The 20,626-nt window shown below is 38.1% G+C and overlaps 1 pseudogene; it reads right to left on the reverse strand.

The window, feature by feature from the left end:
* Positions 1-3,602: 3,602 nt before the first annotated feature.
* LOC144252822 (isocitrate dehydrogenase [NADP] cytoplasmic-like) lies at positions 3,603-20,626 on the reverse strand (annotated as a pseudogene).

The raw sequence follows: 20,626 nt of genomic DNA on the forward strand, positions 1-20,626 counted from the left end.
AGAGAATATGATATATCAAATGGTGGAATAGTAAAAATGTCCTCATACTATTCTTGGAATTTTTCTGTAAGTTTGGAACAGCATCAAAACTAAAAGTTATAAACAATGCTACAATGCCTGCGAATTTCTACTCCTGCAGAGCCTGAGATGTCATGGAAATTCAAAGTTGTTTCTTTTTCCAGAGCAATCAGCAATTCAGAAGTTATTTTCCTTAACATTAAAAAATAGGGACTATGGAATAAAACCTCCAATATGAGAGAAGTGATAGGACTACAGCAATTTTATTGAGTGTTGACATAATATCAAGATTTCATTATTATTTTTAGATTAGCTTCTAATCCTCTCTCTTTATCCAAACTCTTAATTTCAGGGAAATTTTTATTATATAAAAATGTTGAAGTGGGAAATAGGAAGTCATGAGTTGGTGTCTTAGAAAAATTTCATGTAGAACACAGGGGATAGCTGTGATTCTAATTGTTAAGATTAACACTTAAATATTTTCAGTAAAAAATTCCTCCTAAGGAACTGTATCTGCAACATTTTGAGAATTTCAAAGTCTGGAACTCTCTTCATTTCTGTCCCTGGATCTTCCTACCATCAATGTTTTGCTAAAGAGCACATTTTCCAGGTCAACTATTTGGACTCTCTAGTTGTTTCAGAATAAACCATTACCCTGTGGAGGTATTGGTCAGCATCTGCTCATCTGATTATTTTAGAACATTAAGTATTTTAGGAAGATGCTGATCCTGGTGGCCAATGGAGCAGCACTCATGAACTCCCAGGATCTGTGAGTGATGGAGGGACATAAAGATCATCCAATCCCATGCTAACATTTGTTGGCAAAAGAAAACATTCGATATTTTCTTCTTTTACCCAAACCTGAAACAGGCAGATGGTGGAAAGAGCCCGATCTGTTATAGATTCCTGAGCACTAGTGCCTATCAGTGTATTTTGCAATCTTGATCAAAGGCCCCATTTACCTTCCCCATGAAACGCTGAACAAACATGGGCTGCTATGTAGAGCAAAGGGATAATAGAGGATCAAACCCAAGCCTCATGCAAGCTAGGCAACCTCTGTACCATTAGGTTGCATCCCCAGTCCTGCTTTTTAAATTAATTCAAATCGTATCAGTGGAAGGGGAACTGGGTCCTCTAATAGTTATGATGGCTTAGATGAGAAGAGTGAAAATATATTTTATTTGACAATTTTTTAGATGTAAACTTTAAATGTTGAAGTAATTTGAAAGGCCAAAGGTTCAATAATATGAAGGAACTTAAGTTTCACCAGTTTTTTGGACATCAAGGGGCTTTGAGGGAATATCAGCTCCAACTCTAAGTTAATCAGTCTAATTTTCTGGTTTCTAATTAAAAACAGTTGTACAATCTCTTAAGACTTCAGTGAGAATTAAATGCAAGTAGAGAATTATGTAAAAGAACTGATGTTCCTTGTCCTTGTCCTTCTAATCCAAATTTATACTATTAAACAAAAAAGATTTAGAAGCGTTAATGTTAAAATTGATTTGTTGATATATCTTTATATTGGAACAAATACTAGCCAAAAAATAACTTACCAGTTTACAATGCTCTCAAAGCCAAACAAAATATCATGGCATGTTAATTCTAAATTTTGTAGAATCTTATTCATAACTATAGTTATAAAAACTTTAAAAAAATCTGTATGGGAGATAAAAACATTTATTGCCTATTTTTTGAATAGTTTTATCTGGATGCAATGCTTTTTTTCCTATTGCCTGAGTGACATAGTTGATTGTATGAGAAGAATGGATATCCCATTCCCTCATCCCTCAAGAGAGCTCATGTGCCTTGCCTTCTAACTTCAGTTTGCCTGGAGATAAATTGCCCAAGACATAGGGCCTTACCTGCTTAATGATATTCTTCTGTGTGGGGCTGTTCAAGGCTCTAGAGCTTAGACTGGGGTGTACCTCAAGGGTAGCACTGAGGAAACTTGGTCAAATGTACATCTTGAGTTAGCTCTACCCCACAGGAGTCTGAAAAACTCCATGTGTTATTGGGCTTACAGTATGCTAAGGAAGTGTCTGTGGCCTGACTCCAAGCTTGTCAGGAAATAGCCAAGAGATATCCACCCCAGCTTACTGAATTCTAAGGCATGAGAGTGCAAAACCTCACAGGGCCTCCCTCTCAAAGATGCTAGGATATGGACAGCCTTTCTCTAAGTATGGTAAGCTAGGGAAGCCTCCTCGACTTGTTTTTCTCCCTCAGCCCCCATGTGCCCTGCCAGTACCCATTCATTCAACTTATCTAAGGGATTCATCCAGTTCTCAGTGCCACTGCTCCAGCTTGGCCTTAACTGTTTCCTGCCTGCAGTAATCCAACAGCCTCCTAGAAGGTTTTCCTCTATGTGCCCACGATTCTACCCCTCATCACCTATTTTTTTAAAGAGCTGCCCTAAGTGCTACTTTTAAAAATGAAAATATAATCATGTCCCTTCCTTCTTTAAAGGCTTCATTGGCTCCCTACTAACCTTTAAGATAATGCCTGAACTCCTCAGCGGTGCATGGACAGAATCTATTGTCTAATTACTCCTTTAGTAATGACCTTTGGCCATTCTCATTTCTCTCGATGTAGTGGGATCCACCTCTCACTGTTTACTTATCCATCCTCCCTCCCCCCCAGTTAATTCTTGAGAGCAGAGTTTCCCCCCCCCCAACCCCAGATCAAATCCCTATGGCAAGGAGGCAGAATGTGCTGGGCATAAGCATAAATAAAAACCCAGAAAAGAGTGATTAGCACTTGATTTTAATTAAAATTAACAGTTCAGATGAAGACTGGACTAGAATAGTGTTTAATATCAACCTCTGAGAAATCACATTTATATAAAACAAATGAAACAGGCCAGGAGAAGTCCAAAAAAGGTACAGTTTACATTATTGCACGTGGATAAAATGCTATTTAGGGTAGCAAAATCCTCAGGCCAGAGGAGGAGGAAGAAAAGACAAATACAGAAGATAAACCTCTAGGAAGTATTTATTTTGCATTCTGAACTCTCCAGTGTCCTCAAAAGTATTTAGCACTTTGGACACATTCACTATGCTCTTGAAATAAAATGACTGCAGTGACTTCAACATGTTTTAGTTACACTTACATTCTTTGTTCTAGACATGTGCACGTTCAATGTGAAGCTACCTCACATACTGGGACATCTGTAACACCAAAATTCCCAGTGCCCACAGTCATGGACAATAGGGGAAGGGAGTAAAGTACTATATTATACAGATTTTAGGGAACAATACTGTGGCTATTGTTAACTCTTTTGAGCACTCTTGATTTTGGTCATTTATATTTGAACATGTGAAGGAATAACATTGAATATGAAAGTAACTCCTAGGCTGCTTCTAGAAAATAAAACACAATTTAAAAAGAGTTCCCTGCCACGTTCAGGAAGGTGGCAATTACTGTATATATAAGAAAAAGGGTGTAAACTTATAGAAAAGATCAACTCCAGCTTACAAACAAATTATAAAATTGATTTTGTTTTAACCTGTGAGTGTGATACAAAAAAAAATGTAAACTTGTGGACCTAGTTACCAAGACCACTTATCCTCCTAAGCCCAGATATGAAATTAAAGTTTGGCTTGAGCTAGTATTATCTTCAAGTTTTCTCCAAGTTTGTCCATGAACTCAAAGGTATTCAAGTAGTCAGAACGCTGTACGCTAAAAGGAGAGAAAAAAGGAAAGATGGAAATTTAGTTTGTTTCTAATATTGTAGGAGGTAGAGAAAAAATTCCTAAAAACACTACTTAACATAGTATTCTATCTATTTCTAGAAGTCAACCGATTAATGTTACCAAGCTACAAGAATACAGACAATGGCTATGTTTCCAGTTCATAGGGCTGACCCAGTCTTGGGCATCCTGCAGTGGAGGCTCAAGCACAAACATTCACAGTAGGTTCCATGCCATGTAGCTTTGAGGTTGAAACTATCAAAAGTTTCAGTTTAGACTAATCCAATGAGAGCAGACTCATCCTACTCCTTAATTCTTAGAAATAATAAAACCTGTTGAGAGTATAGCCATGCCTTTACCTACATTCTCATTCACCGTTACATGTTCTTAAAAAAGCTTAAATGCTCTTGTTTCTATCAGTGTTTTATTTAAGAAAAACAAAAAAAGAATGGACTAACTGACATAATCCTGCTGGTACATGCCCATCAAATAGGCTGCAAAGATCCTATAGATACTACATATACTATATAGATTGGAACATTTCAAACATTGTATTCTCGATGGAAATTCAAGTTAAGAAATTTGCAGTGATTGAGTATATGCACTTTATTTGGGTGTACTGAAATCTCTGAGGATATACCAGTTGGGACTTGGTATTAGTGTTAATTTTTTCTAAAATTTCTTAAGATGAGTCCTGGTAACTAACTCTGACTTTGAGAGAGTTATCTGATTAGCAGCTAATGCAATGGAATACTGGTTACCATGTCCTCAGAAAAGCCCAAGGCAATCAATGCACAGTAAGTTCCACTGTACTGAAGGTTAGTGGAACTTAAGGAAGTGATAGTAATCAATGAACATCTTATACTTGCGCTACTTATTTGTCTCATTTGTAAATTAAAGAAAATAATGGGATGAAATTAGCTAGACTCTGAGTTCCCTTTTTTCCTAATTGACTATCATTTTCTTAAAGTTAAATAAGTTGTTCATTCAATTATTGTTAACTAGATCAGCAAATTATAGCCCAGCCATAGAATAAATTTAGCCTGTAGTCTGGTTTTGTACACAAAAGTATAATTGGCAAGTTGCTGTATCTATGCATCTTTGTATTATCTATGACCACCTTCCTGCCACAACAGTAGATGCCAAGTTTAGTATTTGCATAGTTCCCAAAAGACTGTATGTCCCACAAGTTAAAATGTAGCTGGGCTTGGTGGCATATGCTTGTAAGCCCAGCTACCAGAAGATTGAGGCAGGAGGATCACAAATTCAAGGCTAGCCTGGGCAACTTAGTAAGACCCTGCCAAAAAAAAAAAAATCCTAAAGATATAGCTCAATGATGGAACATTCTTGAGTTCAATCACCAGAACCCCCACACACACATACACATACACAATCTGAAATGTTTACTGTCTGACACTACATAGATAATGTCTAGTGACCCCTAAAAAGGATGATGAATATCAATTTACATAATTACAAAAAACACTGGTGTTTTGATGCTGGTGAGGGTAAATGGCAATCTGACCACAGAGTTCAGGGCATCTTATACTTACTTGTGTAGACCTTTAATGCAAGCATCCAAGTCCTTGGTCATAAAGCCAGCCTCAATGGTCTCAATGCAGACTTCTTCCAAAACCTATGCAAAGATGCCAAGTTCATTATTGTTATCCAGCTTTGCCCTGTGGGCTAACCCTCTGGTCCAGGCAAAAATGGAAGCTAAAAAAGAGAAACAGCCATTACCAGGTCTAAGAATTCCCAAATATTTCACAATTCCCCCAAACAGAACATTTAAAAAAATTTAGGTTGTGGGCTTTATTAGATGATATCCATATAGGGCAGAAGTTTTAGGAAAGCTGGAAATACTTTCCCAAATAGAAACTACCCCCCAATACCCCAAACCCCAGAGGAAAGGGACCAGGGGGTGGTGGGAGGAGAGAGGGGAATGTGCTATGAAGTGATATTGGCCAAGTTTTGTTGTTATATTTTGTGCACGTACAATATGTAACAACAAACCCCACCATTATGCAACTATAATGCACTAAGAAAAAGTGTGGGAAAAAACACCTACATTTTAATGGTATGGTACTAGAGCTTGATGTTTAAGGCATTTCTGTCTTAGAAAAGGTCTCTATATCTTTTGTCTACATGTCTACATTGGTTTCCTCTTTTTAGGCTGCTATCTCTTTTTAAAGTGCTGACCTTGACACCTTGTTGGAGGCATCTATCCATGTGACTTTTAGATGTGTAGCCTCCAGTGACACTTCACTGCTCTAGGGACAGTTGATACACTTGTTGATAATATTCTTTTCTGTAATGTATACTCTTCTACAAAATAGAAAAGCACATTTTGAGGACATTATTAAGCATGTTAAAATAGCTCCTATTAGTAGAGTTCATTAGCTACTTGCTGATGACTTTTCACACAAAACACTGAGTAGCCTAAGGAATGTGCCTGAGTTCCTCTGGAGATCTCCTTTGGAGAACACTCTCTTGTCAGAAATCGATGTAGGAGTAGACACCATCTTACCAATAGGATTGGTGGACGTCTCCTGTCCTTTCTGGTACATGTGGTAGTGGCGTGTTACTGTCCCATGGGCAGCCTCTGCTTCTACTGTCTTGCCATCTGGACAAATCATCACACTAGTCATCATGCCAAGGGAGCCATAACCTGTAGGTGGCAGAGCATTAAGTACTGGTCCATCTGCGAGAAGACTGGTCTCTCAGCATTGAGAGCAAAAGACTCAATCTTGTCAGGTCTTGGTAAGCAAAGTAAGCATAAGCACATGGAGTCATTGGTAGCTCCTCTGCCTTTCAGAAAATGAAGTATCCAGATCTCAGAGTCAAAGGATCTGGAGAAGCTGAGCTGTTTCTCATTTATCTCTGGTACCTGCTTCATGATGGAGGGTTTGGGGTCTGACTGCCTGTTTTTCACCCTATTCTGTGATTTCATATCTGCTGTGACTCAGTTTTCCTACCTATAAAATGAGAATAATAAAAGGACCTACTTTACTGTGTTGTTGTGGGATTAGATGAATATACATATAATTTGTGAATATATATTCATATTTCTTAGAAAAATATCTGCACAGTAAGAGCTCAATATCTTGTTGTTATTATATGCAGATACTCTGCTATTCTGAGGAAATAAGGATTAAAGAGTTGTCTCCTGCCTTCAATTTACTATAAACTCATGGGGATGGGCAAAAGGCTCATAAATACAGGATGGGTTAGATCCAAGAACATTCTAATTGCTCTTCCTTGTTCTCTGTAATACCCTCAACAAAACAATTCTTTTCCATGGTTTCCTATTCAGAGAACCATATTCTAGCAGTTAAGTTAATTCACTTATTTTTTTTAATGTACACTTTTTCACTTGAATTCAAGGGACCCTTTCTCCATTTGTGCCACCACCTATGAGTTCTCATTAAGATAATAATGTAAACTTCCAATAAATAAACAAATGGCTACTTTTGTGTGGGCAGAGATCAAGTGGATCTACTCTAATTTCATTTTAGTTTTTGGTCATCTTTAAGCCCAGTTAAGAAATTTCTGTGTGGAATTAATAGTTTCTTCCATATCCCTTTATTTCTTTGAGGCTTCATAGATACTCAAATTAAGTTGATTAGAGAATTCAGGACCCTACCATGGGGAATTTGTCTATTTATTAATATTAGGATATAAGCTTATGCCATTGTCAAAACTGAGGACATAAATGAAATGGCCTGAGTCTGAAGTAGTTTGTGTCTCTAGAGAAGAATGAACAAAAAGATAGCTGGGCTGGTTTTCATCTATTTAGCTGAGATCACCTGATCTACCAGACTCTGGTCTTGAGTAGGTCTCTTACCAGGGCCCATGGTACTTCAGATCTCTTGCTTCATAGTCCTTTAAACTTTTATAACTGGTCATTTACATCTGAAATATTTCTTTCGATACTCTCTTCTTATTGCCATGAGAACCTTTAAACATGGAATAACTTTGGGTCCCTCTCCCAGAACTCCGATGACAAGGAATAGCTCTCCTCATCTTCTGTGGAGTCACCACTAAGCAATGCAACTTTCTGTATGTACTTAGTACCAACCACCAAGGATCTGGAGACAGAGGAGGTGGGAGTGGTGGTGGTAAAGAGTTGTGTAATTCAGTTATCTGATATAAAAGTAATCTTGGGTCTGGTCTACTGATTTTCAAACTGATTAGAGATGTTTAACTTTCAAAGAGAAAAAGTAGTACTTCCTGAGAGAAAATAAACATAATTAAAGCCTATGCAAACATTCATCTGGGGAGAATCAAGTTCCTACAGCTACCAAGAGTAACTGAAACTGAGCAGCAACTTGGTGCTGAGGAAAACAGGGAAAGGGGAATTTCTGTTGATTTGGCCAATTCCCCTGGCATGAAGTACCTGGTTCCTGGAATTTCTGTGAATGGCCCTGGACTTCTTTGCTCAATATTTCTTTGTACAATCCCCTTTGTTAAAAGCTAAGCAGTAAGCTTAAATTAAAATATATATACACACACACACACACACACACACACACACACACACACACAGTAACAAAGCAGCCTGATTCAAGGCTGGCAGTAGGGGCATGATCAGGACCTGTTGCCAGGTGAATGAGCTCCTGGAGATACTGCTCACAGTTGCCCGACAACCCAGGCCACTCACTTTATTGCTCCTTCTGGCCTGAGTACACTTGGTTTTCATAATATCACCGGAGGGAAAATGAATGCAGGAAAAGGGGGTGACTTCTGGACCAGGTAGTTGGCTACCTGTTGGACATTTTAAAACTTCAAGGAAAAAAAGATGAGGTGAGTTTAACCTAAGACTGGAGCCAGCAGTGTTAAACCCCTGCTTATTTCCTCTGTGACCTTGAATAATCCACTTCCCCATCTAAACTTAATTTCTTTATTCGTCAGAAAATGAATGATGGATCTGGGTGCTTTGTAGCACTACCATTTCATAGTTTTACAACTAAGGACTACAAAATCCCTCTTCCCAAACTATAGATCTACCATGGAATAACCTCAGGGCTAGCAGGCTCCATCTACCTCCACCTGCTGCTCTGACTCCTTACCTTGGGCCACGGAGTCTAACTGCACATCACCATCATAGTTTTTACAGGCCCAGATGAAGCCTCCCTCTGATTTCATAGCTTGAGCCACCATGTCATCGATGAGCCTATGCTCATACCAGATCTTTTGGGTTTTAAATTGGGATTTGTACTGCCTAAGAAACAAGAGAAAAATTAGAACAATTAAAAAAGAAGTTGGCTTTTCACGGCTGTCATCTGCTTCTCCCAAAGGCTTGGAAGGGGACAGGGAGCAGCCTTTTCAGTAGATGGAGCACAAATGTGGGACTCTAACACAGGCTAAATCTCTGCTCAAGCATTCTCTGGCTATGAAACCCCAATTTAGCCACCTGTCACACCTTGCAGGAAAGGTGTGATACAGTAGGCTGACCCAACTATTGCTTTAATTTCTAATTTTCAATATAGTACTGATCATATTCTTGAGACTTAGAGTCTTTTAAGAATGTAGCAAAGGAAGCTGAGTATAGTGGTCTATTCCTATAATTCTAGCAACCCAGGAGGCTTAGGCAGGAGGATTGCAACTTCTCAGCAATTTAGCAAGACCCTCAGCAACTTAGCAAGACCTTGTCTCAAAATAAAAAATAAAAAGGGCTGGGGTATAGGTTATTAGTAAAGCACCCTTGGGTTCAATCTTGGTGCTGAAAAGAAAAAATAATATAACAAAGGGAATAAAAGATATTCCAATGACATGATATCATTCAGGAAACTAGATGTACTATGGGACAGTTTCTAGGCTTAGTACAGATGGATAGTTGGAAGAGGGAATCAAAATGCCTTTGGAAAGATTTTTTTTATCCAGAAAAACTGCATCTGAACTGAAGAGTTAACACAGGCTCACCTCACAGGTTGTTGGGCCTGAGGTTGTTATAAATTTATACTTAAGTTCAAAAGACCATGTAAGGTAGAGTTTCAATCATTACAATGATTTTTAGAAAGAAGAAAATGGGCCTGACTCATAAACTGACATATTTGACAAATCAGAACTTTCTATCACTAACAGGGTTCTTTAGTCAAATACTAAACAATCCTGGCTCTGTGAAAAATTAAGGATGGGCCCTGTTTTAGAACATGTTTATTTTCCAAAAGCAATTTAGAGTGGTTTTATTTCACTCCTGCTAAATCTTAGTTTTGCTCTTATCTAATTTAAGGATTATTGAAGATTTTCACTTGATTTGTAACAGAATCAAAGTGATAAGGAAATGCAAATTCTATACCATAAATGCCAGCTTACTTGGAAACAAAAGAAAGAAAAAGGAATAAAGAATGGCAGTTACTTGTCATATATCTCCTGAAAGATGTCTTTAAAGCACCCATCATATTTCTTCAGAATAGTGTTTTTGGTGCTCAGATACAAAGGCCAACCCTTAGACAGAGCCATTTGGAAGGAACTGTGTGCAAAATCTTCAATTGACTTGTCTTCATTGTACATTCCCATGGCAACTCCACCACCCACTGTAGGGAGCAATGAGAGAAAAAAAAAAAAGAAAGTAAACGTGGGAGAGCTGGAACGAGGTTAAAGGAATCTCCACAACCAAAATACCAATTCTTGGCTCCCCTGGCTGAGCCTAGACTTCAAGTCCCTGGCAGTCTTCCAAACTGAACAGTTCAGGAGTTTTCAAGGGACAGGATAGGATGAAAATCAGTTCTAGATAAGAATAGTCTAACTTGTTTTGGAAGGACCACGGAAATAAGAAAAACATATGGTCTTCAGGATCCCAAAGATACTGAAATACCAAAAACTACTAATATGGGGGCTGTGGCTGTGGCTCAGCGGTAGCACACTTGCCTGGCATGTGTGAGGCACTGGGTTCGATTCTCAACACTGCATATAAAAATAAATAAAATAAAAGTCTAACAACAACTAAAAATATATTTTAAAAAACCTGCTAATGTGACAGAAATATACTCACAAATGGGCAAATAATTTTGAATTTGTTTTTTATGTACTTTAACAATTTCCAACATGTATTTTGAACTTAAGGGTGTACTCAGCCCATAATTATTGAGAGAGATTTGCATTTTAAATACGAAATGAAAATTCTTGTAATTTCCAGAAGGATACTGAGCATGCCTACTGCAATTGGTGGAAATAATTACGCTACATGTAATCATTCATGTTTCACAACTTTTATTAGTTGAACTCTGTTATTACTGAAACTTGAACCCATACCAACTCCCAGGGTGCTGAAACTCACAGAAGTAGATTCTATTAAGATGACATTATTTAAAGGAGGTAAGGAAAAAAAAGATATATAGGTGTTATCTTTTTTTAAAATTTGTTTGTTTAAATTTTTTAAATTTGTTTGTTTCAATGAGTACTTTCAGCAACTTTTGGGTGGGATTGCCTTAATGAAACTTTGAAGCTGCCAGGGAAGAAAAATCAAAAAAACAAATGTTTCACTTTCACAGGATAAATTCCCAGAAGGGCAAGGAGAAAATCTTAGCAAATAATGCAACCATTTCTAAATACAAACCACACCAGAGCAAAGGGCAGGATTGCATGACAGATGATTTGGGGCTATTAATGTTTAATTTATACCATTTGTGCATAAGATATTCCTGCAAATCTTCCCTCCATATTTTAAGACAAATGCATAAATGTCTCCTTGTCATTGCCTATATGCATTTCCAGTTAAGTGACTAAACCCTTCATGCCTTATTCATGCCATGGGAGGGTATGGAACCAACTACTTTTTTAAGTTAGATTTTTGGTCCGTAGAAGTGTAGAATTGGGTTATATTTTTAGGCGGTCACATACTAATTTTGAAAAAAAACAGTAATGATGTTTCTAAATCATTTGTTTTTTAAAAAAAGAAGATGTAGCTTATGATGGACTCATACATACCTTCAAAGTTATGTACCAGGTATGTCACCTTCTGGGTTCCATCACTTGGTGTGTAGGTTATCTCTACTTTTCCAGGCCCAGGAATGACAAAATCAGTTGCTGTGTACTATATAAGTAGGAAAAAGGTATTAAGAAAAGAAAAATATCCCAATAGGAATTATAAGGAAATATATATATATCTGAGAAAGAGACAGAGAGACAGAGAAACACACATGAGCACAAGAGCACACCAAGATAAACAAGAGAATATAGCTTGTCATTTTTTGTTGTTGTTATTAGGGATTGAATTCAGGGTGCATAACCACTGAACTACATTCCCAGTCTTTTTTATTTAATTACTCTGAGACAGGGTCTCCGAAGTTGCTGAGGCTGGCCTTGAACTTGGGATCCTCCTGCCTTAGCTTCCTGAGTTGCTGGGATTACAGGCTACCACATCTGGCAGATCTTTAAAGAGATAGAAACGAAGATAGTCCAGAGTTCCTCTAGTTAGTGGTAATGCACATTAAAAAGTCAGTCAGTATTTATTAGAAGGCTACCATGTATGTGACAGTTTTATGGGCACTGATACAGAGAACACAGAGAATAACACAAGATACTTTCTTTAGGAAGCTTAACAACCTAATAAAGGCAATACAAAGTGAGAAGTGACAGAGAGTTTTCAAATGTCAGAAAGAGTCATAAACCTATAAATCAATAAAAATGCTGCAGGGTGATGAAGAGATACGACCTGGCCCATGGGCTGAGGAAGCTGTCCTGCAGGGAGGATTATAATACTACTTGTGCTGAAAATGATGATAGAGCTGATGCTTTGTCCTTACTATGTATCAAATGCTTTAAGATGATGTCATTTGATTCTCACATCAATCTTACAAAGATGTCAGTGTGATATAATGAAAATAATGCATCCTGAGTCCAGAGACTTGGGATCATTACTTAGACTTTCAGGGCTCAGTCGTTCCAGTTATCACTTGTCCACATGAAAAAAATCATCTGGAAGCTGCTGTGACAGTTGATGAACCCCCCCCCAAAATCCTGTTCACCTCCCTCATGAACATAAGCCATTCCAGTGGAGAAATGTGCCTGGTACACATGAGGTGTTCGCAAGTCATTCATGCCCTGAAACTTACTCAAAGACTTGGGTTAATTGGGAGACTTGGAGTTAGGAATTAACAAGCACCAGCCACACCTATAGGTTTATAGTAATACTAACAGTAGGTAAAAGAGCATTCAGATACCAAAAAAGATTAAATATCTATTCTACAAAGAACACTTATGACATATAAAGTCATTCACTATGGGTTGCTGATTTGTTTCCATTTCTCAAAAGGAAGAACTGAGACATCAAGGCACTATAAATGCTTTGCATAGGGTTTATGCACATTTACACAGCAAATCAACCTGGCATTTGAAAATTTTAATCTTGACTTTAAACAACAGAATGTCCATTATTACAAATGACTGATGCTACAATTAAAAAAAAAAAAAGACAGACTGAATTGGTAAGAACTGCCACCTATGCATCCTTGCTTGGGACTCTGGTACCTATGTGGGGCCTGGCCAGGATGAAGGGACAGTATGAACCACAGGGTGGAACAAAGTTAACCAACTCCTTGGGGACTGAGCTGGCAACCCTGTCCCCAGAAATATCTTCCCTGGCCACACCGTTTACAGGGATGACTACATAGAAGTGCGGATTTTGGATTTTAGCATTAGGGAATTCCTGTTTTTAAGGTTCTTGTAAGACATAAGCTTCTTTCTATGAAAATCTGAAACCTGCCTCAGCACAATTTGGAATTTGTTTAATTGCCAGCTTTTCTGCTTAACTTGGCAATGAGTCTATTTGTATAGAAATACAGAATCCATTTTTGGTTTTCAAGTAGGAAAAAATGTTCTAACTAGATTGCTTTTGAATACTAAGCCAGTTATCATGTTTAATATCATATTTGGTGGTTCTCAACCCTATCTGTACATTAGAATCACTTGTGGAACTGATTCAAAAGCCTGAATTCAGATTTCAGCTGGTGGAGATGGGACTCAGATATTAGACAAAAACCAAAAAGGTAAAGCTAAACCTAACCAAACCAATGAATCATTCATAAGTGGATCTTATTATGCAGCCAGCATTGAAAACCACTGATCTGGTTGGATCATATGATACTACTAAAAAATAAAAAAAATAAAAAACAATTGGCCATTTGTGTGATATAACTAACAAAAGGATAAAGAAAGAAAAAAACATGTTTGGCAAAAATCATGTGTTGAGATGGGTATCTACAGTAAGTTTATCTGTATTTACCTCTACCTAAATGTGGGTAAATATACAGCTATACATATTAGAATTTCTAAATTTTGCAACTTTGCTTAATGGGTGTAGACACCAAAAGATAAGGATAAAAACCCATATAAATCAGAATTACTGGGTCATGTAAAAATATATGGAAAATTATGCCCAAATGACTTACTTGGTCCCCATAAGCATGACGGCCTATGATGATGGGTTTTATCCATTCCACTCACAAGTCGTGGGATATTTTTGCAGATAATTGCTTCCCTGAAGACAGTGCCACCCAGAATATTTCGGATAGTGCCATTTGGTGATTTCCACATTTGCTTCAACTTGAACTCCTCAACCCTCTTCTCGTCAGGGGTGATAGTAGCACATTTGATGCCAACATTATACTTCTTTATAGCTTCTGCAGCATCCTTGGTGACCTGGTCATTGGTGGCATCACGATTCTCTATGCCTAAGTCATAGCTAGAAAGGGAAAAAAGTATCAATACTTCAGGAAAATAAATAAGTTATAATCCATGACCCCACTGGTGACAGGCAGAGGTTGCTATGCAGAACATAAAGGCCTCAAAGACACCTAAATCTGTCAAGTTTTAGCACTGATGTATCCTAAACATAGAAGATGACTGACAATTCAAGAAGGAAGTAAAGAGTCAAGAGAACTAGGCTAGTGGGCAGCTGTCTATCCGGAAATTGAATGGAAAACAACGAACTCTGCCAAATTGCCCCCTATTTTTCACCATCTTGAGGCAACAACACATGAACAACCCTTTGGCATGGCTTCCCTCTATATAATTAGCATACAAGTTAAACCTAAGCACTACCTAATTTTCCCTTAGTAAATATTGTGCTTGAAAAATAAAGGGTTGGAAGGCTTAAAGGATGTTTTGTATTCTGACATTAAAGTGGTGAAGGGTATAGAGATTACTGTTGTGCAAAAAATACTAATGACTGCTTCATTTATGCCAGTTAGTCATAAGGTGAACCTTCCCCTAATTCTTGGGCAAGTCTCTATGTTCTGGAAACAAGCCTGCAGTTTATTGGATAAGTAGTAGAACCCATCAACAGTTTCATATGCACCAGAAAGTTTTAGCTCAACGTACACCAACACCCATACTGCAGGTCATGCAGAGCTGAATGAATGTTGGCTGTTCATGGAACACAAAAACATGATTTTATGGAAAGTAGTAAAAACAAAATAATAGAATAAATTATTTTGTTCTCTAAGAATTTAAAGTTTTTCAGCTCTCAAAAATTGCTAAACCAAATAGTCTCTAGATTTCTGTTCTTAGTTTTCACATCTTCTTTCCTTAGATATCCCAGCTGCTGATGCAAACACAGAAATAGCAATCTTGATTGATTCGCAAATAAAAAAAATGTCTAATGCTTCAACTTTAGATAATTCACATAAATCTAACAAAGCCACATACTTTCTTATCTTCCTGCATAGAAAATGCTGAATATAGACAACGTCTAATCCCAACTCCACAAGATGGATGGCCACAGTTTTCATGTTCCTAAGTATGATTCTCATCAGAAGAATCTACCAGAAAATTAGTGGATTTCCTGCTTCCCTTAACATTTCTAAAAGAAAAGAAGAAATAAATAGCCAGGACCACTACTGAGTCTTCATAAAAACAACAACAACAAAAACAAAATCAAAAATCAAAAAACAAAATCAAAAACAATCAATCACTACACTTCTTTCAAAAAGAAGCAGAAATAACAGCAATTTTGGAACAACTTAAAACTTATTTGAACTTGCAAGAATTCTTTAGTTTATAGCCACTGACTTTTTTTTTCTGCCTAGGCATAAAGACACCCCTTTAAAAGGCCTTATGAGTCTATACTAAAGAGGCTAGCATTATTATTCTGGACCCTGTAAACCCCTGCAAGTTCACATAATGTCATGCAAAGTTCTGAAAAAGGAGAGAGTTTGTGAAATGCTTCTTTAACCCACTTGGAAACTGTTTTTGTGCTCTGTTCCCTGTATGTTTTGTGGACTCCTACAAGCACAGTCTTTACACCACATGGTGGCTGCAATACAGACATTATCAGCACCTTAATTTTAGAACAATTAAAAAGGGCGTCTAATGATAGCATGAGAACTGAAAGTCTAAACCAAAGCAAGTTAACGGGTCCTCAGGACACATTCTGAATACTTCTGGATGGAGGCAGACACTTAATTGTTGCCAACAATTTGTCTGAAACGTGTTGCTCTATATTGTACTCTACCAGGCTTTAGCCACTTCACCTTTTTAAACATTCTGCCTCTACTTAGTTTGAATGCTCAAAAACAAGAGCTGCTTATAAAAGACACAAGGAAAAAATGAGAGAATTACGAACATACTTTCACATCTGCCCCCAAACACTGTAAAGACGGGGCAAAGAGACAAAGATGACCTAAGGGAACTGGGGCTTGAGGTGGGTGTCTCAGAGAACCATGAGGGTTCTTTCAGTGCAGCAGCTGTATGAAAGGGTGAAAGGTCAAGAATGAAAAGGAAACATCCACTGACTGATTAAGAGAATGATAGAAAATTGAGATTGAAAGGATAAAATTTACTTTACTATTTTTTACATCCTCTCGTTTTTTTTCTCTTCCACAAGTAATACATTGTGCTACTCGTGGGCACTGATTTATTACAAATAAAACCATCACTGGAATCAAGGTAAGAAAGCCCTCAAAATTTGTTCCCCTTATGATTCTTGAGTTCTAGATAATGATAAATCCAGTTTTTCTACTAGAATGTTAAATTAGAAGGTTCATTAGGTATATTTAAGCCTGTTCACAAAACATGGCTACATCTATTTTTAAAAGCCAATTGCACCCTGAAATAACTTAGATTAAACTTTCTGAATCTGCTAGCTTCATGGACGAATAATTCATTTACCTATGCAGATCCAATTCCACATAAGGAAAAATGAGTTTTTTTTTTAATCAGTTCCCAAATGATTCGTGTCATTTCATCTCCTTGCATCTCTACCACAGAACCACCATGGATTTTTTGGGACATTTTTACTTCAATAAATCTAAAAAGAAGAACAGATTGGATATATGCCTTGTCATTATTTCATTATAAAGTGGAAATGAAATATAAACAATCTCGTGACTACTAAAAGAACAGTTCATAATAGTTCTTACATGCAAAGCAAATAACAATTATATTTACCATCAGAATCGAGAATTTTCTCTGTATAAAGCATTGTGTTGTGTTCTTTATATGTGGTTTGTGTCAGCCCTATTAGCCCTATAAGATGGAAATTGTTTAACCATTTTACCTTTAGAGAAAACTAGCTTTGCCCAAGGCCACCTTGCTAAAGGGTAGGGGTGTCTGACCTTGTACATGTCCTTAATAATGCAATCACTATTCTCAACTATTGGTTTGTCTTATGAAATGAGATTATTTTCACAATATCATCCTATTTGAACATATTTATCCAATTCAATTCCTCATTTTATTGGGCCCATAAGATGAGCAGAACAGCAGGTGCTAGTATTTCTCCTAAAAGGATATTTTGGTGAAAATAACTACCATTGAGGAGATTCAACTGGTTCTTATGACCCATATTCCAGATAACTTCAGAAGTGCAAGACAAAGAATTCCTGGTGGAACTGTGCAAGATAAAGAATTCCTGGTAGAACTCTGCTTTCCTAGAGACAACACAGGCTTCAGAGATGTGAAGCTAAATACAAAAGTGACTTCTCAATTAGAGAAATCTGAGTAGGAAAGGTCCCCTGCCCAGGACCCAAGCATGTCCCTGTCTTGTTCTTCAGTATCCTAACTCCTCCATGGTTCCTCTGGCCCTTCACAGGCGAGGATAAACTACTAGTGGGTGGGATGGGGGAAACAGCATTGTTTTAGGGAGGCATGGCCCTTTAAAAAATGGGCCATGGGGGGTACAAAATACCAATTAATCTAATCCCATAAAGAACAAAGCTGGATCCTTTGGAAGAAATGAAACTGTGAGCCTTCAAAGAAGACCATGGTTTACGCTTATTCCCGAAGAGACACAGGCCTTGAGCCTGCTAAAAGAATCTGTTCCTTCTCATGACACTTTAATAGAAAGTTTGCCCAGCAACACAACTGCAAATTACTTTTAACCCCTTAAGTTAGAGTGAGGACTGAAAAGTCAGGAGAAATCAATTGAAAAAAAAAATAAATACAAAAATAAATAAGAAGATTAGATCAGAAGCTGAAAAACAGTCTCTCTTGAACAGTTGAGCTAAAGCATTCTGGCCTTTAAATAAAAAATTATAATACTTAATAAGCTGTAAACCTTAGTTTCTTGTGATAAATAAGGATATAATCCCAACTCCAGGCGCACTTTCACTTCTCAAATTTGTAGTTCTAGATTCCTGCTTATTAGTATTCAGGATGCTCCCTATATCTTACCAGGGAACTTAGAACTCAACTAGAATAAAAGAAATGAGCAAACTTGTGGATGAGTTAATTACTTCTATCAGTAATTTCAAGAACATTTTATAGTATAGCTTTAAGTGTATGAATCTGTCATGCTTAATCCTACTTTCATACCTGTCTTTGCTTTAAAACATAACAAATAAAAGCAGCGGCAAGCTTATCTTGGTTTTGATAGTACATTTTCATGGCCATGTTCTTACACAGTATTATGCAATAGTTAAGACTGGGCTATTTTTCCTTAATGGCAAATACAGTTAATAGATCAGACTCTGTACTTAAAATGTCAAAACTAAGTAACAGTTTTTTTTTTTTTTTAGTTTCCTTCTCAGTGAATGCAAACATACTCTCTGCAATAATTTTTCTATGTGTTATAATGCATTACTGAACATTTTAAGTTTTCCCTGCATTAATTATCTATTAAATTTTTACCATCTTTCAACAACAACAACAACAAAGAATTATTGTTACTACAATGTAAGGCATTAGTGTGTTTCTTCTGGATTTGATTTTAATGCCCTGGGCTTTAGATCTCACTGGATTCACTGAATTCTTATACCTCTCTGGTTTTCTGTCTCCATCCAACCCCAACTTCTGAAAGAAGGGCTGTTTCAAGCCCAATAAATGAACAACCACCAGTTCATTTATTGAATCTGAAGGTAGTTGAATTCCAATCTCCTGACATACTAGTGTAATTCCAGAAAACAAACTTGGAATAATAATACAGGGTAGTTCAAGTAAAAAGAGCCACTTGCTCTATTTTATTTTTGTTAACCTCAAATTTTTAGCCAATTTTTAAAGGCTATGTTTAAGAACTACAATAATTGCTGGCCAAATATAGTCTCTTGCAGATCAGAGAAGACGCTAGGCTAAAAGAAATAAAGCGGTTTCAATTTATCATTGGAAATATTCTTGACTCATTCCACTGCAGTATCTTAGCTTGCCCTCAAAACTAATTAAAGGCAGGATCGCCACATCAAAGAAAGTACAGAAGAAGAGAAATTATGAATTCTCACCTTTACAGTGAACGGACTTCTAGTCACACCAACTCCTCTCAATCTTGTGGACTCAACTGCAGTTTATCTCCTAAAACACAACAAAACCGGGAATAGAAAGTCTTAAAACACACACACACACACACACACACACACACACACACACACGTCAGGTGGATTTAGCTGTTTTTAATACCAGTCAGGCTGCCTGATTTATCTGGTTTAAAGTACAGTGCTGAGTATCCAGAGGAGCAAAGGGCAGCTTTGGGTCCACGTCCACCTTCCAAATAAAGGTCGAGGGAGTACAAATCTTTCTACGTGCACACATCTGAGGGTGCGTCCGAGGTGTGTCCCTGGTCCGTAGTCTGTTAGCTGGCCTAGGGGTTTGTAAGTCCTCGGTGACGCTGTGAGCTTGCAGATGTCCCTGTGGACGTTGTGCAAGAGGGCTCCAACGGAATCTGGACGGGTTCCTTTTTCCAGATTTCCACTCTTGATGTTCCCTATCGGGTGCCCGGACCTTAACACCCAGACACTTGGAGCTGGCGGAGTAACGCCCTCCTAGAACTTGAAATCCCGTCTCAAGGGAGGAATGCTTTCCCGACCCCCACCGCGCCCCGGGGTGTCCTAGGGAACCGTCTTCGAATTCAAACCAGAGCTCCGCCCCCTCGCGCCCCCAGGCGGACGCAGCCTATGTGCCACTGCCAGTCCCTCGCAGCCTGAGTTCGCTGTCCACGCCCAAGTCCTCAGCTTACACCCTTCTTTGCACCCAGTTCCCCACTGTCGCATGTTTTCTTCCTATTATATCCAAGACGGTCTTCTAAGCATCTTTGAAACCTCCTACAGCAAGATTTTCCTTTCCGTATGCAGATCTGGTCTTCCACTTGTCACTGCATCCAACTTCCTCAGCGCCCAATTTATTTCTCCCATGCCGGAGAGCAGGTTTCCCTACCTCCAGCACCCTTTTCTTCCTTTTTTCCCTTTCCCATGCTGAATACCTGGATTTGTCCCTACTTGAACTTAGGCCTTGCCGCTAAGTTCCTCCCTCCATAGCCGAGCTTTCTTTCTTTTCCACATTCCAGCCTTTTATGAATTAAAGCCTCCCACAGCAGCCAGGCACCTGGGCCGCCCCTCAAAGCCTGAGGTTACCTGCAGGGGAAGGTACGTTGGCGAGCAGCCGGAGGCGCCACAGTTATTCACACGCTCAAACTCACACTCACACACAGGTAATCCTCACTGGGCCCAGCTGTTTCAGCCTGTGACACCACCTCTGTACAGATCCAGGGACCAGTG

This window comes from Urocitellus parryii, unplaced genomic scaffold (assembly GCF_045843805.1).
Source record: "Urocitellus parryii isolate mUroPar1 unplaced genomic scaffold, mUroPar1.hap1 Scaffold_60, whole genome shotgun sequence".
Taxonomy (NCBI): domain Eukaryota; kingdom Metazoa; phylum Chordata; class Mammalia; order Rodentia; family Sciuridae; genus Urocitellus; species Urocitellus parryii.